Consider the following 25,618-nt stretch of genomic DNA (forward strand, 5'->3'; position numbering starts at 1 on the left):
ACCGGTGCCCTGGGCACAGCAGTGCTTGGGCAGCCAGCGAAGAGGTTCACAGCAAGTGCTGCCGCTTCCTGAGTTTGGCCACCAAATGAAGGTTTAGTGCAGCGACGCTGTCCTAACAGGCATGATACGTACTTCTAATATACTTGTTTGTCTGGCTTACCTCTTATTTAAATCCCATGTCCAAAAACACCGGTGTAAAAGGACATATTTGTTATAGAGCTAACAATGTGAAACAGTTTCTGAATAACACTGAAGATCACCCTTAAGTCTTTTCCCTAAATCAAAGAAAAGCAAACTTGAATTTCTGGAGTTTAGGATTAGGTAAAATTTCTTGCCTCCCTGTTTTCCTTTATTCTGAAAGAGTACCTGAATTTCAAGCCTTCCTACACAGAGATTTGTTAAAGTGAAGACATGCGGTTCGACAGCATTTCTTTGCTGTTGCACTTAACACGATTGTTATATGAAGTTATATCTCATCCAAACTTCCTGCACGGGTCTTGATCTCACTTATGATTTGCTTGATAACTTGCAAGTTCTCAGCAGCCCAAAGTCAGACCAGCTCAGCCCTCAACAATGGCTGTGTTCACGCTAAGGCACATGCCACCTTTCCCTATATGACCAATCTTGTATTTGTCCCTACGTGTTCCTGCTTTATGCAGACACCCTGACCTCTACCTACTACCCCGTCACACTCTTGCTGGGGCCGCTGGATAGGGTAGAGAGTGGTGGGTGCTCATGGGGACATCCCACACACAAGCTCTACCCGGGCCAGAGAAATCCTCTGCCTGGTCAGCAGGTGGCGGCAATAAATTGCTGCCAGACCAACCCAGGCCAGTGGCTGGAGAGGAACTTCAAAGACCCATTTCTCTGGGCCTACAAGGGTACCAAACTCACTTTCCATAAAAGGTGGGAGAAAGGCAGACACCCCCGGTGACATTTGGCAGCCACCAGATATGAAGAAAAGGGAGATAAGAGCAAGCCACTCAACTTCTAGCCCACAACCCACAAAGCAACCAAAGGAATAAGGAAGCTCTACTACCCAACTGGTAGCTCTTCCCTGGTGACATGCAAATACATTTTTGCTGATGCATTGGTAACGACCTTACTCCTGCAATCACACCTTCAGGGAAAACCTCCCATGAGAGTAAACGTACCATAAGGAATCACTATAAATTAGCAAAAAACCCAAGCAAATAAGAGCATCAATCTGTCCTGAGGGATGTAAAAGGTATGTATGCAGAGGTGGGCAATAACAAGACAGCAAACTTCTGCTGGAGAAAAACATCTCAATGTATTCAAACCCTGACCTTGTCAACGGATCCATGACAAGGCAGTACATAGACAGACTGAAGAGATTTTGAAACTGAGAGCAAGGAAGAGCTGAAGCATGTCTCAGTTGAGCTGCAAGGGCAGAGACAGGTTAAGGGTCTGGACCCCTCCATTAATACTGCTTGATTCCTCTGTTTCTGACATACCTGACAAGGAGCAGGCATTCCTCCATCCCTGTGTCAGAGCACAACTGCACGAGCACTCATTGGTAGCAAGAAAATTTGCTTTCTGTCAGAATTATTTTCCCATGTCAGCTTGGCATTTATGCCTGGGAGTGCTAGAAACTTTCCCATTTCCTCACCTATTTCATTCTTATAAATGACAGTAGTTTGTCCACTTACTGTAATGGGATGAAAGGTCCACAATGCGGCACTGTGTAATTACCACCAGAAAAGCATTTTTCTTTCCCATGTGAAGAGGGAGAAGGTAGATAATGTTTTAAAGATAATGGCCTATCGCGGGGAGGGGGAAAGCCCAAACCAAAACAACATAAATGAGCCCTATTCATCACATCTTATGTTTCTGAATGCAGACTGTGGAAGCAGATGATGACAGACCACGAGTAAATCTCTTGTGATGGAAGTCTATTTCATCCCAAGAACTGGGGGACTTTAATCTCACATATAAACATCCACGTAACACTTCACTTAATGTGTTGATGCCAGTCTCCTGTCTGGACCAGAATACACCTTAAGAATGAATAATAATCCCTTCCTCCAAAAAAGCCTTCACTGCCTATTGACTGGCACTCTGAAAGGCTCTGAGCGGCTCCCATTTTTGACACTGCAAAGAAGATGTCTCCCCTCCTGTACTGGAGCCCAGTGAAGGAAGGCAGCAGGATGGGGGTCCCTGGGCCAGAAACCCAGCTCTGACATCAACCTCACAGCAAAGGCTTGAGCTAACAAGTACTGGCTGCATTGTGGCACTCAAACCACAGGCTGCCTTGAGGAGGAGGAAGTTTGCATCAGTAGGAGTCCCCAGAGGCGCACTGCATGACTCATTCTGAATTCCTCTGAGGGTGCTGGGCAAATGTGTGATGAAAGCTGGGCTTTAGGCTGGGAGAAAAGGGTGTAAGGCTAGTTAACGTGGTGTAATAGAGAAATGGGACAGGTGAGGGGGAGTGTAACACTTCTTGAGCACTGATGATTTGCAGGAACACAAAGAGGAACATCGGCTGTAGCTCCTGAGCGAAGGCACAGGTGAGGTATCACCATAAATCCTCTGCCCTTTGCCTGAGAGAGAGACGGGTGGCCACAGTCCAGCCTTCGGTATGTCAAGCCATGCACTCAAATATCACCCCAGGCTTAAACCTCTAGATTACCAATGGATTAAGAAAATACTTTATAAATGCACATGAACTATGGACAAGATTCCTGCTCTGAGGACAAGCATGTGCAGAAGGATGAAAAAAGGGTACTCAGATACCATGGGGAAGAGTGATTTCAACAGATGTCTGGAAGACACTAGGAGGGTAGGAGGGATGGATGAGGCTATAAAGATGCCAAGTAGATGAAGAGGGAATAACGAACAGAAAGCTGGATAGAGCTACCTATATCACTGGGTACAGTCCCAGCAAAACAGATGACTCTCACAAATGCTTCACCCAAATGAGTCTACAGAACTTCTACCAGTGCAACCAAGTAGACTCATCCAAAAGCACATTGAAGGGACAGCCCAGAAACATGAAAACAAGTAGAAATAGGAGAAAGAAAAAGGAGAAAGGCAAAGACAAAGAGTGGGTTCACAGGAGTGCAGGCATCCCTTTCTTCAGCAGCTCCTGGACAGCTCATTTCAAAACCATATTGCATTTGCAAGTGACTATCGCAGCCAAACACGCTCTCTGACATCCTCTAAGGGCTGTTTTCAGAGGAAGACAGGCTTTCCTCTGCTCACCATCCACTAGATGAAACTGTCTGACACACTTCACAAGTGCAAATTAGAACCATGCTACTTACCATCAACCCCGTCTTGCAAATTCATATTTGCAAAGAGAGAGTAAACTAGAAACCCCAGGTGCTGATAACACAGAGTTGTTAAGAGAAACTAGAGTAGGAAGAAGTTAAATTCAGAACCTCATCTACCACAAGCATTATAATACAAAATCTTTTTTTTTTGTTAATGGGGAAAGCACAAGAGCCTTGTTTAAACACAGATGGAAGTACCTAAATGTACTGCCTCTTCTACAAATGAATTATCCAGCAGTTCAAATAAAGGTGAACTAATACTGACAAAATCAAGTAAAACTCAATCAATGTGGGAGGAAAAAACCCCCAAAAGACTTCTGAAAAAAAGTTACCATGTGTAATTATGAGGGGAATAATTTTGCTTGGTAACTCCTGTCCTATCTTCTTAAATGCAGTGAAAGTTGATAAACATTTGGAGGAGTTTCTTGCACCAACCATCATACAAGAAGTCTGTGGTGTTCTGATAAACCCATGCTATCCTAGAGGTCTGACTGTCAAAGCTGGGTATCTGCATTCAAAGCTACCCTGGTTGGGAAACCCAAAATCCAGAGTATTTGTCTGACTCTTCATTCTGCAGAAGTTATTTACATAGATCTTAAAGTCAACGTATACCTACAACTGAAAAGTCATCACATAGCTACTAGAGATGAAACCTGTTGTTCTACAGAAAATAGCCTATAATTCTGTAGGATTTGTCATGGTTAAATCTTGAAAAGACTATAGAATATCTATAGTCTACAGCAGGAGCACGATTATGTATGATCAGCTGGAACCCTTATGAAAAGGACTTCATTCTCCTTTTATTTTGTGGATTTGTAGAGTATTTTCTATAGAATCCCTTCAGTTATTCAGTTTCACAGACTGGATCAAAAATGCCAACACAAAGTTTATCACATTCTAGTCAATTCTCCAGGCGTTTTTCATAAAGGTACAGTTGAATAGCTTTAGCCCTTTAGCTGTCAAATTATCACATATAAAGATACATCACTTCAGCTCAGTGGTTTTCAACCTTTATGCTCGGCAGCCCCCAAATGTTTTTCAGGAGAGACAAGCTCCTTTACGGAGAGTTAACCTACTGACAATAAACATGGTTCTTTAAGTTACCTTTCACTGAATTCTTCGTAGTTACCTCAGGAGTGATCCACGGACTCCCAGGGTTTGCAGAGCACAGGTTGAGAACCATAGCTCCATAGCTCTAGCTGGGGCTGCCTTTCCTGAGCATTTCAGTCACTGTTTACTCCACGATAGGAATGAAACAACCCTTCTTCCTCGAAAGGCAGAAACCTGGCAACTACCGGTGGGCTGAACCCAGGATGCAGCGTTCCCAGGGGGCTGCCAGTTCACAGTGCCGGCACAGCATCTCTCTTCCTAACTCAGCCGCTCTTCTGCATAGTCCACCAGCACAAGCTGGACTGAAACATGGGACCAGCTCAAGCATGTGCTAGCTGAAATCTTTTAAGTATCGCTCAGTAGCGCTGGTGGTTGGAGGCCTGGGTGGGAAAGGCAGCAAAGGGTAGAAAATTAACTTGGTTTCTCCCCACACCATGGATTGGCATTCACCTTGGCTAGCTGGGGGTGCCTAAAGTTCTCTCTGCAAAAGGCGTCTCCACGGGGTCATTTATCTCATTCTAATATTGAAGCCTAAAACAGGGAAGATGAATCACCCACTGGGGGAATCTACTTCACTGACTGTAAAAGAAGCATAAAAACAGCCAAGACAAGTCACTGAATATTTAGACAGCACAAGTTAGTGGAGACAAATTCCACAATAAGAAGGTAATTTTGACGTGACTGTAAGAAGCACAGATACCTTTTCCCTGCATTAAGTGCACTGCCACTCAAGCTGAGCTAGTGCTGTGTACCAAGGGGATTTCTGAGTGCCAGCAGCTCAGACAATCAGCCAGAACCCTGCCACGCCATGCAGCCAATGCAAGACTGAGAGGCTGGGCTGCAAAGGCATTTCCAGTGTACGAAGGGAGGTGATGTAGGTGGGCCGCCCTTTCCCACCTCCATGCTGAACAGCGGCTCCCACTGGAACTGGAGCTGCTACCTTGCCAGGAGCAGCAGCTGGGCTGAGCCTCCCTCCTGTCTGGGGTAGCAGATCCTAGCTTCTCCTCAATTTGGGAAGGATAACCCCAGGGAAAAAATCAAATACTCTGCTTTGAAACCTGGGCCTTTAGGTACCTGAAAATGTGAGCAGGCATTTTACGGGGTTTCCTGACATGCAGACACATCTAACTCCTGCTGACTTCAAATTCTCTATTTGAACAAGCTGCTTTGCTAGTGATAATGTATGGCCAGGTTCCCTTGAACATATCCTCTTTTTTCTGTCTGAAATAACATCTGGGTGAAAAAGAGAAATCTGGCCTTTCATTTGGGACTTGCAGATGCCTGGAGTCTTGGTAGAGCTCCAGCTGGGTTGCTGAATGTCCAGAGAGCCCGGGCAGATGCACTGCCCCCACTCAGCGTACCTGATGCATTTTCAATATACCGGATTTTCTGGCCTTCTTTATAATGTCCAGATAGTAGGCCAAGCACACTGAGGACACGCCAGTCGCCTTTGCACTGCTGCTATATGGTGCACACAGCTGAGTTGCTAACACAGATTTCTCCTGGTGTCAAAATGCCCTTAGAATCTGGTCCAAAATTTTGAAGTCTGGTCCAAAACATTAAAACCCTCAGCCAAAACACATTTATAATTGGATGAAGCTCCTCTTTACAGTTTCATCATTCTCTCATTTCTACAGCTGACAAGTGAGTGTCACGGAGGCATGGACTGTGCATGGATCAGTAGCACACTCATAGTTCCCAGATGTGTTTCTATGGTATTCAGCTTATTGGCTCGATCACCAGAAGCTATCAAGGTATTCGAATGGATTGCTCCTAGGCATTATACCAAAAGAAGAAGAGGAGAAATCTAATAAAGTGTTCATCTCTGTTTCTCAAATGAAGAGAATACCTTACAGATGCCATAAAGTGTTACAAGAACACAACTGCTTCTGAGCTTTGATCTGTTTTTCAGCTGCTACCACGGGTGGAAAAGGAGTCCACATAGCTGTTAATGTTTCTGTTCACAACCTCTTGTACTCCTTGTGACAGTCCAGCTTGAAACACTGGGGAGAAGAGGGTGCACCAAAAGAAAAGGGGCTGACTAGTTGACCTCCAGTATTTTGTTATTGCAAACAGCCTCTCACAACTGACGTACACAGTTATAGACACACACCTTGGTTCAGCTTTCAGTAAGGGTGTCAAATGTTTTAGGCAAGCTGGGTTTCCACTTTCAAACACTCCATTAATTCCAAAGAGCCTGAACACATCTGAAAAGTTTGGTCTCCAAAACACAACAGTGTTTGGAGAAGAATTTTGCTTTTCCTTCTCAGTTTCATATATACTTTTTTATTTGTTTACCCCAGTACTATCACTATGATGACTACTATGAGCTTTTTTCATTTGTTTTTCCCTTTCTGATGAGTGATCATCTGGTATTTATGAGAAGGACTATGTCAAAGACCAGTTTTAAAACTTGTGCAAACAAGTGACCTAAATACTTCTAGTTCTGGTGGACAGTCAAGGGCCATAATTTCAGCTTAATTCATTGAAAGGGCTAGTTACGATTAAAACTTTCCTATTTAAGCAATTCCACTTGACCAGTTCAAATGCAGTAGCAACTTCATCTACAAGAACATCAGATATCAGCACGAGAAATATCTTTGTCAAAAAGCTACAGAAGGTGCCAGTCATGAGGAGTTCAATGTTTTCCGAATTAATATCGGGGTATTTCTATAATTTCCCACTCTCATCACTAAAATGACAAATTTGCGCCAATCTGGACCTCAGGAACATGCAATGGCAGCGCCCTGCACTGGCTGAATTGGTGGCACATCAACTCAGCAGTAAGTTACGCAAGGAGCTGTGCACCACGACCCTTTGGTTACATCAAAACGCAGAACTACTGAATACAATCCTGGAACAGAAGACCACAAAAAGGGTAGGGTGGTACCGTGTGAAGACAAGTCACTATATTCATGAAGCAGTGAAACTGAGCTCCTTAAGGAGCAAGTTCTTTAAGGCTTAGCAATGCAGGAATGTCCAAAGCATTTCCATTCAGCAAACTAGACCCTTCTAACAGGCTGAACAAGTCTCCTTGCTTAATTTAGGCAAAATGTTGCTCTGCCTGACAATGGGGAAGCCCCTACCCTGCTATAAATAAAAACTTTGGGTAAGCAAAGTATTTTTATGACTTTTGCTATTACTAAGCTAGTGAAGCTTAAAGTATCATAATTACACTGTCCACAGACTTAAAAACGTTATTTTCTTCCTTTTATAACTTGCTATTTGTAATGGAAAAGAAGCTTATGTGCATGATAAATATGGGCAGGTGGGAGGGCTATACAGATTATGCTGCTATCCACAGATGTGTATCTTGATTATAAAAATTGGATTAAAAAGGTATAATGGAATATGTGTGAGTGAGAGGAAGGGATGTGTACCTGTGAGTGACAGGATGTATTCATGTACATACATGTATTCGTGAAGTCTTCTGGAGAAGTCTTCTACAACTTATATGGAAAAGTTATCATTTCCTATTGTGTGTTGAACAACAGATTTAAAGACCAGTCCAAAAACTCTATAAAAGCTTCTCATTTCCTACTAAATTGCAAAGGAGTTTTAGAGTGTTTATAGAGGATGCAAGCTTTCCTCCTTTATTAAATCCAGAAAACATTAAAGGAGTGTGCATATGAACACATAAAATAATATGAAATACATATGCACTCAGACACTACTTGGTTTACTTTGTGTTACTTGTTATTTGTTTACGATTCCATGTATTTGCTGCATTGTTTGCATTTATAAACTATTTGTTTTCAAATTCCGAAATTCTATTAAACCAGATTTAAAAAATTATCCTACCAGAGGGCATAAACATTTTTGAATGTTAGTACTGTCTCCATTTCCTGTGAAAACTATGTGGTTTTATTCTTCTTTTCCCCACCTTCTAAAGTCTGCGTGAATAGTAGTACAGAAGAGCAAAAGCGTCAGCGAACAATTCTGTGTTCATACAACATCTGCTTTCTTATGGTTCACTTGAGGTCCAGAACCCACCATCATCCGCCAATATTTTTAGTGGGCTACAAAATGATTCAAGTTAGTAACTTGAGTGGTTAACAGCAGAGAAAAACTATAGAGCCTCACCAAAAAAAAGAAAAAAAAAACAGAAAGAAAAAACAAAACCAGCTCAACCAAAAAACCCATAAAAGACAGGCAGATGTGACAGAGAGGTTATTTTCCTATTAGGTCCAATGCACACCTTTCCAAAAGGCCGATGAGCTCTAACAACAGGTCAAATTTAACTGTTTTCCCAGATGGCTCCTTCTGGGAAGTGGACTGGAACGTTCCCACATTTATTCGTCTGCCTGGGTTATCACCGCTGCCCGAAATACCTTGGTCTTTCCACAGTATCATGGATTCCAAGTACGTTGTTGAGAAATCTATCTGATTGGAGAGGTTTTCTTTCACCTGCCAGAGCTTTTTAAATTATTCTATAGGTACCTAAATACATACATCAAGATATACAGAATTTACCCACTGCTACATATCTAGTCAAAACACCAGGGCAGTACTGTAACAAGTCAGGAAAGTAAAAAAGAGAGCATTAATTTATAGCACAAGAAAAAAATGCCATCTGTACCACAGAAATACTCAACTATAAAACAATACAGAAAGTTAGAGTATTTTTAAATTAAGGTAAAACCTCAGAATAATCCTTCTTCCTCACTGTTTTCCTCTCTTCACAGAGAACATATAATTACATTAAACGTATGGCTAATAAAGTGTTTTTCAAAATACACATTGATAAAAATTTAGAATCATAACAGTATCACTCTAAAAAGCCTGTGTAAAGCAATGTCAAATCCACTGCCTCACCAGGCTTGGTTCTGTTGCAAATGGCATTATAAGTTAATCCAGTTTTCCTAAATATGCCTTGAGGTAACAAAACCCCAAGTAGCCATTGTAAGTTTTAATATAAAAAACACACATGCAAAAAAAAACTAAAGAAAAAAATTTGCCTCTTCATTCTTAACTGGAATGCAAAAGCTGTGTTTCTAACAACTGATATTGCTGAATATGTTATATACTTAGTCCAAAAACATCAACTTTTTTTGATTGAGCTTAGTCCCACATACTAATTTAATACCAGGCTTTCTCCTAAGCCACTCTCCTCTCAGCTCATCAGTTTTAGGAAAAAAAAATGTTGCTAAACTTCATCAACAACCTAATGAGCCCAATTAAGTTATGATTTATAATTTTCCCCACTTACACTGTTCTTTGACCAAAATAACATCCCAAGACATTTGCCCAATGGTTGCTGACTGGGTTAAGGTTATCACAGTCACAGCTGAGAACCAGAATATTCTTCAATACCTCTTGCTCCCTTAGTTACATTTTTTAAAAAGTGCTTTATATCAAGCCAGATTCTGATCTCAGTGGCACTGGTGCCAGCTTAAGCACAACTGTTGACTCCTGCAGATTTACTCCAAATACGCTGGATGTTGCAGATCAGGATTTGGCCTACTACTGCCTCTGAATTTGGAGGGTTTTCCTCCGTACTGGGAACACAGCAGAGGTTTCTACGCAAACTGTAATGAATCCTACAGATCTAACCTCCTGCAGGTAATAATCGTCTAGCTTTGCTTAAAACTGAACACATTAGGAGATCTTGGCAATTCATACTGCTGCAACCTGAAGGAAAGCAAGTGAAATTTATAATCAAGGCTAAATGTAGCCTGCATTGGACCAAATCTCAGCACATCCAAGCACCCAGCGTGGCACGTAACTGCAGCAGCATTGAACAGTCCTGCTCTCAGGCCAGCTGTGCACCCTGACCTGCGCACCCATCCTCAAACACTTTTGCATTAGGAATTAAAAACAAGTGTGCTAATTAAAAACAGACAGATATATCCTCCCTCTCTCCTCACTTCTTTCCTTGTGGTGGATGTATAAATGCATAGTGATGGCTATTGGGATTTAGAGCCTAACCAATTTTGACATTTTTAACTTCAGAATTTGAAACAGTGACTTTCTAGCCCTGGGGCAGGAGTGCTAAATGCTAAAAACTTTGGGACCAGGGAGTATTAATTTAGTCCTTCTGAGTAGCTTGGCTTCAACAACGTTCTAACAAGGGCTCAATGCTCTCCAAAACTCAGCAGTGGATGCCCAAAAACTGCAAGGAATTTTGGATCCAATCCGGAGTTTCGTGGCTTTCGTTCTTGTTTGTCACAGGTCAAATTAAGCTCCAAACCTGAACTTGAGGGGAGTGGGGAGATTTCAGGTCTGGGTCTGAATTTATGGTGAGATTAAATCGGATTTCATTTTTAGCTTGCAGTGCATCTTTATTTTTGTTTATTTGTTTGTTTTTTGCAGTTCACGACGTATTTGTATTTTAAGAAAAAAAAAAAATATGCATGGAGCAAGCATCCTGGCATCACAAGTCATCAATAAATCTCTTTTCCATAACAACCCACAAGAATTCACTGGAGGACCCAATTGTTAAAACACAAAGCAATGACATTCTATAAGCTTTCAGATGTATCATTCTAGCCCTTGTGGACTCGCTGAATTCTCTAAATGAGTCACTGGTCTCTCAACGGAACTGTCGAAACTTAGGTTAAGCCAGGTTAATTCCCCCCCACCTTTAATTTAGAAGTCCAGCTGCAGCACGTGGCTTTCCAGTGAAAAGATCTAAATGCAGAGCCTGTTCACCCCGAACAGGAAATCTCACGGGGCCCAAAGCTCACCTTTTCCTAAAAGCTAGAGATAAGCCACACTACCGGGAAAATATGTGATTTCCAAAGCCTCATCAGCCATGTGATGTAAAAATCAATATTCTTCACACATGGCACAAATCACTTTCTGCTAAAGGCCAAAGGACCATAGCTGAAGTTACTATGGTTGGGGACGGGGAAAGGGCAGCTGTAAGAAATGGGGGATCAGGAGGTCAGATACTTTAACCAGAGCAGGGAAAAGGGGGACACCAGAAACAACCCTTCTAACCAAAGCAAGCGAGACGATGTGTTATCTGGGGTTGGGCTCAGGGCTTCAGCTAGGTGGGACATGGAGGGGACACCCCCTCTGCCCTGCATGCTCTCCTGGGTGGGAAGTGAGGTGATGGGTACTCATTCTCTCTGTCCAAGGCTACTTGTGACAACCACAGCTGGCAGCACAGCATCCTGCTTTAGCTACCTTGCCTCTAATTAACCACACCATATCAGCTACACGGCAACCCCAAAAATAAAGTTTTTGCTGTGCAGATGCAGCATATCATACTCTTCATAAAGGGATAAACTATGCTGAAAGTAGCTCAAGTTTTTGTGTTCCCACCACTACTCTGCCAGAAGATCATCTGAAAACTTCACTGCTTCATTTGTTAGAAAAAACCTTAAATTTCCAGGCTAAATATTTCATGTCCAGTTTGTCCTTAGGAATAGATACAACAAACAAAAATCACAGGAGATCATGCCATTGCTTTCGATGGTCTATACAAATTTGGTTTAAAACAGTGAACTCTCTTTAACCTTCCAACAGCACTACAGTTTTCACCACTGAGAATATATCCTAAGGAGGAAAGGTTTTGCCTCAGCTGTAATTAATTCTTTTTTAATAATAAAAGAAAAGCCTACCAACATTTTTTTAAAAAGGAAAAGATAGAAAAGGAAAAAAGGAAAAACAAAAAAGAAAAAAGGAAAAGGAAAAAAGGAAGAAGGAAAAGAAAAGAAATAGTTTATCCTACTACTACTGCAGAGAAATATTTAGCTGAGGATTTTGGACTTCATTTAAAAGAAAGTAGTTTTCACGATTGCAAAAAAAGCTTAAAACATGATAAAAGCTGAACAGCCTGACGGAAAAATAAGAAAAAGCTGAAATAAGTTTGGGTTTTTTTAAGAGAAAATACAAATTATTTTAAACTGATCCCATGATATTTTTAACAGCTGGAATCGATAATGCTGAACTCAGCCATAATTCTACTATATTTAGTTTTGTATCTATCAAAGTCCACACAACTTTTCCATGAAACAGACAAGACAGATATACAGACTGATAGACAGAAGGAGACACACATAAAAAGAAAAAGCAAAAATATCATTAGGAAAGGGAACATTTTCTTGTCTGTTCTTTCAGTATGATTTTTTTTTCTTTTCAATTTCTACCTTATTATTTCCTATAAGTAGAAACAGATTTTTCTCTCTTTCAAAAAATTCTTAAACAGAAAACCTCCTTTGACAGTTTCAGCAGCAGATTAATCACTTTTGCAACCCACAAAAAAAAAGTTTTCTGGAAAGCATAACTGTCTGTAAATGTAAATGACAGAATTACTCTCTCTTATGCTAAGACGCCTACACATTCTCTCACTTCCATGACTCAGCACCAGATAAAAGCTTGTGAGATAATAAGCAGCAAACTTTCCTTTAGAACAATAAAAATGGTTAAAAAAACAACTCTTGCTTCCCCCCCCCAAGGAAAACAAATTCCCATGGTGTTAAACCAAATTCTGCCAACGGATTCCCCTCTCACTGGAATAAAACACAAATATCCCAAGGACTTCAGAGAGGAGAGGGACTAGGCTTGAGCAGCATCAAAATCAAAACACATGCAAACACAAGAGGCTTTTCTCTTTCTCCAAATGATTAAGAATGGGTCTGTTTCAACAAAGAGGAATTTTATTACTGTTCATCCCCTGCCTTGCTCTAATTTGGTAGACAAATGAGTTGAAATTTTGCTCACCTATAATGAAAATTTCCAGGCACTCTAAGGCAACGCACTCATGCCAAAAATCACAGAAACCCGTGGGGAAGGGAGGGGAATTTCAGTGGGACTTTCCCTCCTGCACTGTGGTCATTGCCTGACTTGAGCTCATTACAGCCAGAGTAACCTCTCCCTTCAGCAAACCAAGTCAGTGGCACAGCCTTCAGACCAAAATATTTATCTTATTTTGGACAAATCTTTGAAAAAAAAAAAAAAAAGGCTGAAAAGGAGGGGCTCAGACCTCAGCTAGGTTCTTATGATGCCCCTGAAACGAACAGGCATGGTCTTGACACCGAAATATTGCCAGTCAGCTTGTGAATGCTGCTGGAACAGAGAGTGCCACCTCCTCGCCACACGCTCTCATCAGCCCCAGCACATAGGTTAAGGAAACAAAGGGTGGTAATTAAGAGAGGGCTGATTATTTGCTTATTAAGCAGAGATGCTGCGGACCTGAGGAGGAAAGGGGTGATTTCCCAAGCCCTGGTACAGTCCAGAGTCCCTCTTGCTGAGTGATGGATATCTCTGCTAAGAACTTCCATCACCTCCTGTGCTAAGTGGGTCACCATGAGTCTCTGTACCTCGGAGGCAGCTCACTCTACCAGGAGCTGAAAATTATCTAGTAAATAAAGCAGCAAAATGCTGATTGTGCCCATCACCTCTGGAGGAAGCAGAGTCCAGCCAAGGAGTACCACAGCCCCTCCCGAACACAGTGCCACTGGTGACTTTTACATTTTTTATGCTGGAAATTGTAAATTAATGGTATTAGCCATTAAAGTTTAAATTTAAAGGAAAGCCCCAGGGTAAGGCATCCTGAGCCATGCTCTGTCCTTGACAGAGGGATGCTTTGAACTGAGTCAGAGGTAGAATCAAACCCTTCAAAATACCTTCATTAATAAAGTGCACCTGCTCTGGCAGGAGCCCGGTGAGCAGAGCCGATGTCTCAGCATGGTGCTGGTGGGGCTGCGGCCGGAGCACACGTGTGTCCCACACAGACCAAGGAGTGGGCAGGAGTATCCCCATCCCAGCTGCTCCCCATTGCTGTGCACAGAATGCCGAGCAAACGGAGCAGCATCAGGATGCTCCGGCTCAGCTGGCTGCCAGGCGGTGAAGCATTGCCGCTGACAAATTCAGTGCCCCTCATCTTTACAGAGCAATGTCTTGAAATTTTGGGCAGGGTCCCCCAAGCACTGGATGCTTCCCAAAGAGAGTGACCAGGGCTGGGAGAGGCATGGAGAGAGGGCCCCCATGCACCCAAACCCCATGCCTTTTCCCCAGTGTTCCCAAGGAAAAGTCCTGTAAGCTTTACATGAGCGCTTGAAGGCCCTGAAAAACCACCGGCCTGTTCACATTTGTGTCTCAAACCCATGCTCTTTGTTTCACAAATAACAGATTTCCCCGTCCAAATCCGACTCAAAGCAGGTGTAGCTCCAGTGGTTTCTGTGCAGCCACATCTGCTCACACTCCAGGGCAAATGCCAAACTCTTTATTGCTACTTAAAATTTATTGCATTTTTAGTCCTCCATCCCAAAACTGCTTTTGTTCAAAAATTCCTTTTAAATCCTTCTGTGCTTACTGGATAAATCAAATCTGACAATTAAAATGGTAAATTGTTCAGAACCTCAGAGTTTCCACCTGAGGATCTCCAAATACTTTTGGAACTTAAAAGCACTTAATCACTCCCATGCCTCTTGCAAGAAGGAAAAAAAAGTAAAGCATCCTTTTTAATTCTCTTTTCACAGATGAAAAACTGAAGTCCTGGGAGCCCAAAACAGCCCGCTAGGAAGTCGCTTGCCCCAAAGACTGCTTATCCAGTAAATCAGAGGCAGGGCTGGGAAGGGAAGCCAGGAGTTTCAGCAACTCTCAGTCCTCTTGTTCTCACCACTTCATCAAACAACAGGCACAGCTATGGGATCATGCAGTTGTCAGTGTTTTCCCTCAAGGAGGCTGGACAGAAGATGCTGAAAGCATTTGATCCACATGGTATTAAAGGCTAGCACTGAATGTTATTGTTCAATGATGAAAATTCAGACATAAATAACTGGCTTGTTTCGAATGAGTAAAAGGATGTCTGTGTTTGCAGGAAACTCACAAGAGGGAGCAAAGAACCAGGGTGTTCCTTTTCTTTTATTATTACCCTTTTTATTTCTTTTGTAGCGGTGTCTGGAAATAAACCATCAGACAGAGGAGCTGCTCCCGCTGCTGCTGTGGCAGATGGCAAGCAGGGCTCGAGACCGGGGCTCTGCTTCGGCAGGGCTGCGTGGGGAATTCTGCAGCGGGAGGAAACAAGGCGAAATGTGCAGGCTGCCGTCTGCATTCAGATAGAGCGCTGTCTGTTGCTAGCAGCACAAGTTGTTCTGAAAACAAGAGTCAATCATCTGTAGCCTTATTTCTGTACATTTCCTGCAGGGGTCTCATGAAATAAATGAGAATAAATGTAAGGGCGAGAGTTCCTATTAGGAGCAGCCTCGTCAGCATCACCCAGCCAAGCATTTACGTCATCAGCATGCTAATTTAATCAGACCTGAGCAGTGATGCTATAAATGGATTACCATCCCAGCTAGTGTGGTTACCGAGGTAACTCAGCCCTTTGTGCCACAGATACAATCGGCTTAATGATAATAAAAACCTCAGCACAAATGAAACAGAAGGAAAAGCCTGACAGGGCTGACGCATACACGACCCTTTCTCTCCTCTTCCCCCTCCCCTTCCCCAACCTCAGCCGTTTACTGCAATAAAATTAAGTGCTGCTGTGATCTGTATGCACAGCATTCCCATAGGGAACGCGCAAGTAAATAGAACCCATGGAAATAATTAATACAGACCAACAACTAATGCCGTCAGCTCTACTTAGTCATTCCACCAACCCTGAATAGCAGAGGGACACACAGACAGACACACCACAAGGGCAGACTCCAAAGAGCCTGCAAAGGGCTTCAGAGAAGTAGTTGCTCACCCCCATGCAGCATTAATTTTACCAATGGAGTGCTTGGGCCAAGAGCTGACTGCAACAGAGAGTTTAGTCACTGCCCGTCCCTGCCAGGAGGGGAGAATTTCCACATCAACTCCAGCTCATCCAAAACTGGAGGTGACCCAAGAGTGGGCAGCCCAAAGGCCAGGGAGAAACTCAACTGCAGCATCACTAACCCAGAAGCGTAGGTGACTTGGTCCTTTGCAGGGAGGGCTGAAATGGTGCTCTGGACTCCCCTGTGCTCAGACAGCCCTGTAAAACCAGCAGCTTTCTCACCTCCCAGATTAGCCTGGGAAAGGACATCCCTTGCAAAGTGCTAGCCTCAATGGGCTAAAAGGCAGTGATATACCTGCCTTAAAACAGACAGTATATCATACTCTTTAGCTCCTCTAGCTCTTTGCCCAATTGAGTACAAAGCTCCCTGTGGATGCTAAATGACACATTTTCCTACTCAGATGCCAAAGACCAAATTTCCCATAGCTTTCAAGACTTGAAAATATCAGCAACTAACAGCTCAAACACCAGTATCTAAGTGCCCAGCTGCCAGAGCAGCTCAGGCATTTCACCTGCCCTTATTGCAAGTCACCACCTCCTCATCTATCAATCCTTTATCTGAAAACACCAAACGCTACAACCTGATCAGGAGCAGAAGAGCGTACCGTAACCTCAGGCTCATCAGGCTCCTGGTGGGTATTGCTCCAGCCCAGTCAGGATCTTAAGGGATTAGCATGAGACCAGTAACTTCTGATGGATTCACCAGGAGTGCAATGAATTCTCGTAACTGTCACATAAACACATGCATCAGTCTTGTTGCTTTATAAAAGCCAAAACGCAGCTCATGCAGCCTTTGGAAAATATCCACAGAGACTACCCAACACTTACAGCTGGACACGTACAGAAATGGCTGTGCCCTTGCCTTCGTTTCAGAGATCAAAGCTCTGTGTGTGTTGGTGGTGGGATTGCGGGAGGGCAGGTCATTCCATCTGTGGGAGACCGTCTCAGCAAGCCAACGCAGCACTTGTTCGCTGAGCAGCGGTACCCAAGTGTTTGGACCCATAAAAAGCATTAGCGAGGTCAGCTCTTCCAGAAGAGAAAGCTCTTTCTGAAGTGGCAGAACACCGGCGAAGCCAAAGCTGCTCCTGTGCACTGTTGCATGTCCCTGCAATAATTGCAGGTTTGTCTATAGAACAGACACATTCAGGCTCATCTCTTGGGAAATCTCACTAAATACTTTCTCACTCCTCCACCATGCAGAAGAGCACCAGTCCTCCCGGGAAATTTATTACATACTTCTAGAGAAATAGTTAAATAGTTCCTTTGGGAGCCCTTTTAGATCAGATTACAGGAGTACACTTTTCCCTGGGAGGGAGAGAATCCTATGCAAATGACACTAGATTACTAAGAAAAGTTATGGTCTTGGCTGGAAACACCTGACTGGCTGAAAGCACAGAGTTGTGTGTTCTGATCTATCCATGCCCTCATGGCAGCCAGGCAGGTGAGCCGCAAATCACCTCAGGAAAGGAGGTTGGAGGGATAAAAACCCTTAAACTAAAAGGCAGACGGCAGAGTGCCAGAATGCGCAGCTCTGGAAATGGTGCGACTGTTGATGTGAAAAGGAAACCATCACCTTTGCTTCAATTTAAAAGTCATCATGACAGCTTGAGAGATTGTAACATTTAAGTGACACAGCGACAGCTTGATCCAGTCCAACAATCGTAATTCGCAGACATGCTCTAAACACAAACCCTGCTTCCCTGGGTGCAAAGCAGCTGCTCACTTGGGAAAGGCACGTATCAAAGCACGGGATGTAACATGAGAAATGCTCCTCCAGGATGGTCACTCGGCCAGTTATTCTGCATATACTGCCCTTGTGAGACTGGGCTGGGGCACTCTCCATCCTTGTGGCACAGAACAGATCTGAGCAAAGACTGACGGATGGAAAGAAAAGAAGAACTGGCCTCGATGTTGAGTGTTCCATTAATTTCAAGGGGAGCTACAGGTGTGCAGCACTTCAGAGAAAGCCCTTAAATATCTTTGCTGCCACAATCAAGCTAAAACTGAACCATGCAGCCTTCCTTTTCTCCCTTGGCTCAGGCTCCTCCTGCCAGCCAGGTGGGCCCTGAGGTGGTCATAGCAATGCAGGGCAATGCAGAACAGCCCCATCCAGCTACAGGTGTCCCAGCCACATTAAAAAGAGAATTAGGTGATGGTTAAAATTTACAGTATACTTCTAAATTCTTTATAGTTAAGTGCTTGTTCTCTTGACCATGAAAATATATTAGGTATGCTGGGCCTAATAATGGCTCTTTTGGGGTTTTTTGCCTGCCCAATGTCCTGCTTATTCAATTTCATGCTGTAACAATGCCAGGTACCAATGTCTATTTAGGCAGATGCAGAACAGCCAATGCTGGCATTTCTTTCCCTGAGGTGGCTTCTTTTAGGTCCCCACAGCATCTGTGAGGGATTGCTCTGAGTCTCTCTGGAGAGGACTTTTCAACACAGTAGGATTTCTGGCCATTTGCAAGTGGGTCCTAACCCTGGGCACCAGTGAAATCAATGACCAAAAAAGAAATACCGGAGAATTTGTCCATGAAAAAACAGTCACTAGGCCAAATACTTATTTCAACCCTTACAACTGCAATGCTAAAGCGATACTATGCCCCTTCCTGATGCCCAAAGCCCTTGTTATCCACAGGCAACATCACAAGAATGGTTTTGTTATTTTCAGTATTAACATGACTTTTTCAGTGACCCACAAAGGTAGAGAAGCACAACACTTGCTTGCCAACTGTCATGACTCCTCATATAGTCTCATGTCTTTAAAAAACAAGTCTGTTCTTTGTAACCAAGCTTATTTCACTCTTTCAGGTTCTCTCAAAACCAAATAAGTAAATAAAAACCTGAAATACTTTTGCAGCTGTTTAGCTTTTTCCTAAAGGCATATTAAATACTTAGGAAACATTAAGACAGTGACCATCTTGAACAGAGAAACCCGTGGCTACAGAGCTTGCTGTCTTTGGAACATCTGCTCTGCTTTGCAAGTCCCTTGGATGGCAACGGAAGCCAGAATATGAAACCTTTGGTAATGGCTCATTTCCAAGCCTTTATGGACAGACCAGTGGCAGGGCACTGAATTACTCTTAGAGAGATAGCAGGGCATCCTCAGCTGTTCACTGTGCACAAAGGCGGTCAATGACTGCAAGGCAGCTGGGGACTTGCAGGTCTCAGGCGTGCCGGGGGAGGCCACGCGCTGCCCCCGGCTGAGCGCACCTGAGACTTCAGCTCCCCCAGGGAATGGGAACTAGTCAAAGGCAACTCCCTGATGATGCAGCATGGCCTCAACTTTCTTAAGCAAATCTTACCAGTTGAAAGGGACCTCATCAGCCCGGTTGTTCATCAGCCCGGTCCTCTCCCTTAAGGTAGGGCTGACCCTGCCTAAACTGTTCCCGACAGATGTTTCCACAACCTGACCTAAAGCCCCTCCAGTAATCGAGGACCTACCGTTTCTCCATGCCATCTTTTTCTGGGGTTACCTATCTCTCCTATAGCAGTTTTACCCTAATGGCTAATCTAAGTCTCTTCGGCTAGATTTTAAGTCCCAAAGTAGACGTGCAGAACCTTTCATTCCCCTTTTCTTTGCAGCTGGAAGCAGACAGACCCTGAACAATTAGGAGGCAAGAACACCCACAGCGAAGAGGTTATTTACATAAACAGGATCACAATGCATGTGTGTTTATATGTTTATTACTTATTAAAAAATACCGCAATCTCTTTTCTAATTAAAACACCCAGTTTGCCCTGCTGCACAATTACTAAGTGGATTTAAAATGGGGACTTCAGTAGCTATTTTATGGCTAATCAAATGAGTAAATACAATGATCTGCTCCAATTCCCATTCTGATTACACAGTGTAGCTATTTCATTCCCTCAATAAGATCCTTGCACCCAAAAAGAATAGTTTAACGAGCTTAAGAGCAGAATGTTAGGCTCAATTTCTCTAAAGGGTAATAGGGTGGGAGTGTCTGTATAATTAGCTTTGTTGGGCTCCCTCCCTCACTTTACAATACTTTCTATACAGAGCTTTCACTGTCTCTACAGGTCCCCATGTTAAAGCAGCAAAATAATGCAGAGCACATTAGATTCATACTGGTTGCGCAGAGGAGTTTTGGAAGACAGAAAAAGAGCTGGAGAAGTGCTAGCTACTTCAGCCCAGAAGGGCTCAAGTTTTAATCTAGCTTTAAAAATAAAAGCACACATGTTCATATATGTATCTTATTAATCTCTAACATATTGAACTCTTAGATGTTTCTGAAACTTAAGATCCGCCAGACTACTAACAAACTGATCAAATCATCGTACAAATCATTAAAGTACACTCAACATTTTCTTCTCTCCATAGAACTTGAAATTAAATTAACCACATACAAATTAGAGTGTGAAACATTAGCTAACATATTTGGAACAGTCTGATGCTGAAATCCCTTACAGAAAATAAAAGTATTTGATATACCTATTTTTCACTGTAAGCGACAGTTTTTAACATAAGCTGGCAAAACCATAATATTTTGTGCTTGCAGAAGAATTTTCAGCTGAAGATCTGAAAATCCTTCCTGAACTCAGACAGGAGGTGGGATATGTGATTTTTACCATCTCTGTTTTACAGATGGGAAACTTTACGCTAGAACGGATCAAAATCTTACTGAAAATACAGGGGATGTGTCAGAGATCTGGAGAAAAGGGAAAACAGCAGATCCCATTTGGTTCCAAAGTACATTGGCTGCATCAGACCTCTACGAAATCAGTTATCTGGTATCTCTCCTGTCACTTTGTATTTGCGAGCATCAAAGTGCCCATGGATACTGTCTTCAGAAAGTATTGTGAAAAAACCTTGGCAAAAAGGTCAAAATCTAGTCAAGTTGTTTGATCCTGCAATGACTGATTTTTTTTTTTTTTGGTTAAAAGAGGGCACTAGAGAAGTTGTTCTAAAAAGAAAGTCCCACAGCCGAATCACAGGCTTCACCTCTAACAAACAAAATCCACAGTTAATCCATTGTTTCTGAGTAAGTCAAGAGCAAATAACAAAGGGAATAACACAGGCCCAGGAGCCACTTCCATTTTTTTGGCATTCAAACTCACCAGTTTGCAGTTAGACCACAATACCTCATGAGCAACAAATGATACTGCACTTAAAATTTCCACATTCCTCTGAAACAGCTAAGTGTACCAGGAAACTTCAGCCTTTAAAAGAGACAGCTAAAACTTTGGGTGGTACAAACAGGAGGAATGACTGCTCTGTCTCTTCCAGTGCTAGAAAGAAGCAACATGAAACCACCCTACTGGGAGGGAAATGGACAACACAAAGAAGATGATGGGTCTGCCCCACCTCAATGGGACTCTTTTTGCCATGGGACACTTTAAATTCCAGAGATTTACAGGAGCTCATAAAGCCACTGGATGATCTGATAGAGGAAAAGTCCCTGACTATTATGGAAGACACCATTTTTATCAAGCCAATCTCTGTGAACAGTAAATTCTTAGATAAAAGGGAAATATTTTTGGGCAGTATTGCTATGAATTTGAACTACTCTTGCCTCCTTCCTTTGCTTTACTGGGAAGGACACTTTGTGTTCCCCAGGGCTCTGTGCTGGGTCCAGTCCTGTTCAACATATTCATCAGTGACCTGGATGATGGGGTAGAGTGTAACCTCAGCAAGTTTGATGATGATACCAAGCTGGGACAAGTGGCTGATATGCCAGAAGGCTGTGCTGCCATCCAGCAAGACCTGGACAGGGTGGAGACCTGGGCCAAGGGGGAACCTCATGAAATTCAACAAGAGCAAGCGCAAGGTCCTGCACCTGGGCAGGAACAACCCCATGCACCAGTACAGGCTGGGGGCTGAGCTACTGGAAAGTGTCTCTGTTGAGAAGGACCTGGGAGTGCTGGTGGACAGCAAGCTGATCACGAGCCAGCACCGTGCCCTTGGGGCCAACGTTATCCTGGGCTGCATTAAAAGGAGTGTGGCCAGCAGGTTAAGAGAGGTTATCCTCTCCCTCTACTCTGCCCTAGTGAGGCCACATTTGGAGTACTGTGTCCAGTTTTGGGCCCCCCAGTTTAAGAAGGACAGGGAACTGCTTGAGCAAGTCCAGCTGAGAGCTACCAAGATGATCAGGGGACTGGAGCATCTCCATTATGAGGAAAGGTTGAGAGACCTGAGTGTGTTCAGCCTGGAGAAGACTGAGTGGGGATCTCACCAATACTTATAAATATCTGAAGGGCAAGTGCCAAAATGATGAGAGTGGACTCTTTTCAGTGGTGCCCAAACACAGGACAAGGGGCAATGAGCACAAGTTGGAACACAAGAAGTTCCACCTATACATGAGAAAAAACTCCTTTCCTGTGAGGGTGCCAGAGCAGTGGCACAGGCTTCCCAGGGAGGTTGTGGAGTCTCCTTTCCTGGAGACATTCAAAACCTACCTGGACGTGTTCCTGTGCCCCCTGCTCTGGGTGTGCCTGCTCAAGCAGCGGGGTTGGATAAGATGATCTCCAGAGGTGCCTTCCAACCCCTACTATTCTGTGATGCTGAGCTGGAGGAGTGACCGTACAACTGATGCAGGTGGGACAATCTTAGGTTCTTAACTTCAGGGTTATATACACTGACTCTTGACAGAAAGATACTGAAAAGCCAAGGCTTAAATACCAATTTCTGATCCAGACAGGTTCTTTTTCTAGCGATCAGACTTGTACTACTTCTGTTGGTTTTTTTTTTGTTTGTTTGTTTGTTTTTTTTAAAAGAAGCAGTAGACTAGCACTATAATAATTGGAGTTGGGACAAAATGTACTTGACTGAGCGCACTCAAGACGTGACTGCCCTCCAAGCTCAGTTGCAGACTACAAGGTCCTGCAACATTAAAAAAACATTTATCTGAGTCCAGGAAGCAGGATACCAATGCTTTAATCAAATGAGCCAAGCCAGAGCTGAAGCTGGGTCTTCATGACAGCCAGCATTTAAGATGCTCAAGAAAACTTGGCAGGTAAATAAGATACTGAAAATTCCCCAAGGGACAGTCTTCCAGCAGAATGAAAGTGCAGTCTCTTCTGCGTGTGAGAAGTGCAGTTAATGAAGGTCCAGCCAAAGCATGTGATGGAGCTAGTGCTGGATGCACTGTGCACTGGTATGTCCTCACACAATGCATCTCCATGGGAGGTGGCAGACCTGAGCACAAAGCTTTGCTGCCTCCCTTATACTGTACTGCACTCGTCTGCAGGAAAAAGTCCCAGATGTTGGGCACAACGTCCCACCTGGGAAGCCAGTTCAACCGTCTTTGTGGAACAAGAGGATCTCCTTCACATTTTCTTGAGTTGTGAGCTTACAGCTCCTCAGAGGTGTATTAGCAGACTGAGGGACCTGGTTTGGAGGTACAGGGAGTTCTTAAGCTGTTCAAGCAGAGAACAGCTTAAAAATAGAGAACAGCACCTTGGTAAGTATTTCAAAGACAAATAGATACCTACTTTGGTGTTGGCTGTGCCAGCTTAGCCACACAGAAAAGTGAAACAGCTGCACAAATTTGCAAGGTTGTGCTCAACATAAGCCTTGGAGAGAGACAATTTATCCCAATCCACCCACGCTGCGGTCACAGAAGAGTGGAGAGAAGAAAGCCCCAGAGGTCCAGATGCAAATACTATAGCTCACAAATAGCACATTACCTATATATCCTCACTGCACCAGGTACTGAACACTCACCCAAACACCTTACACTAAGCAGGTGGGCAAAGAAATGGGTTTATCCCTATTCAACAGAAGGCGAAGCACTGCCCAGAGACAAAAGATGGGTCAGCCAAGGTTACACAACAGCAGGTTAGAGGTCTGGACATCTCAAGAACACATCTACAACACTTCTCAGGTTCAAGGTTGTACTACGTTAACAGAAAGTCCAGGTGAGTGAGAGATGCTTCAGATTGAGTATTTTTTTTCCTCCCCTCTCTTGCAGTATAGCCTTACTATCTTTAGTAACCTTGGAGGAAACAATTAGAAAAGGTGATGCCAAAGAGTCCAACCTGACCTTTCTCAGGGCCAAAGCCCCAAATTCCTACCTGGCAAAGCTCAGATGGACGCATCTGAGAGTCCTGGAGAGTGCAGCAAGGAAAGCCCCTTCAAGGCTCAAGCTGCTGTTTTCAAGAGACATTTTTAGCCTATAATTTTATCTCTTCCATCTTACCCCATTGCATGAAATTAAAATAAACATGGACCAGGGCCTAGGATTTTATCTGTCACATGTTATCATTAAACACACTTGAAATGAGTGGGTTTAGTTCAAAAAAACCTGTCTCTTCCCCCTCCCTTTCTGAGCTCAACAAACATAAAATAAGAAACTGCACTCCAATACATTCAGAAGCAATACACGTTACATCATGAGTTGATGATCCATCTGGCAGGCTGACATGGTGATAAGTTTGCTTAATTGTCAGGTAAGGCATATTACAGACCCAGTCTGTCAGTTCTTTTATTACAGCTCTGTACTGGGGAATTTCAACCTCCTTGTACTCTGTATGTGTAGATGTGGTATGGAAAGTGAATGCATCCATGTGGTAGAAGCACACGTGCGTGGACACATATATGAAGTGTCACTCAGAACAAGGAGATTAAAATAAGCAAGGAAATGCTGAAGTCAAATAGTTCTTAGCAGCTGTATACGTTTCACACTGGAATAATCACCAAAGAAAGCAATGAGATATTTACATTTAATTTATTTGAAACTGGGCTGGGGAAAGCACTGATTATAGGGGATAATCCAGCACTGGCTCATAAGTGAAAGAGCCAGAGATCCTCAGATGTTGCCTCCATCTATACTTTCTAAGTGATCAGCCCATCATTTTGGTTTTGGCTTCATGCAGTTCCTAACGTGCAGAGAGTCTCCTGAGGCTGTCCACATATCTTCCCAAGAAATCACTGGGTACACTCAGCAAGAGACTGAATTTGTCAAATGGTTGTTTTGCCTTTAAAAAGCCCGCAAAACAAAACAAAAACACCCTTTTCCCTCCTTTGCCTTTGTACCTTACCTCATCTCCCTCCCTTCGTTAATGAGCTCAATTCTGAAATTATTTTATTTGCAGGAAGACTTAAAGGTGTTCTAAAATACAGTTTGTAGGAAAGATGCCAAATATAAATTGCATTCTGTAGACCTGCATGCATTTGTGATTTTACATGAGCACGCACACATATGTTCAATATAGAAACAGCAGGTGTTCTCCAAAGTTTTATTGCCATTAGTTAGAAATGACCACATTACTCAAGTGTCAAAGCCCAGTTTTGTCAAAGGCAAGTCTTGCCAAAAAGCTAAAAAGCCTGATGTTTTCTAGTGTTATACAGCCCTGCTTTGGGGTGCCGGCTCTTCCAGATACCTCCAAAACCTAACAGTGACCTACATTTACCCTCAAGAAGCACTTAATTATTACATCCTCTGCGTGGTAACTCCCTGGCTTTTCATGCAAAGTGGAGAGTGCTGTCTTGAGCACAGTAGCAGCTCTCTGTCACTGGGGCCTCATAAAACACCGTGAC

At 43.2% G+C, this 25,618-nt stretch overlaps 1 protein-coding gene across 10 annotated transcripts in view; it reads right to left on the reverse strand.

Moving 5' to 3' along the window:
- Window positions 1-25,618, reverse strand: part of LPP (LIM domain containing preferred translocation partner in lipoma) — a 341,524-nt gene that overhangs the window by 118,983 nt on the left and 196,923 nt on the right. The window lies entirely within an intron of this gene.

Source organism: Phalacrocorax aristotelis, chromosome 7 (genome assembly GCF_949628215.1).
Source record: "Phalacrocorax aristotelis chromosome 7, bGulAri2.1, whole genome shotgun sequence".
NCBI lineage: Eukaryota > Metazoa > Chordata > Aves > Suliformes > Phalacrocoracidae > Phalacrocorax > Phalacrocorax aristotelis.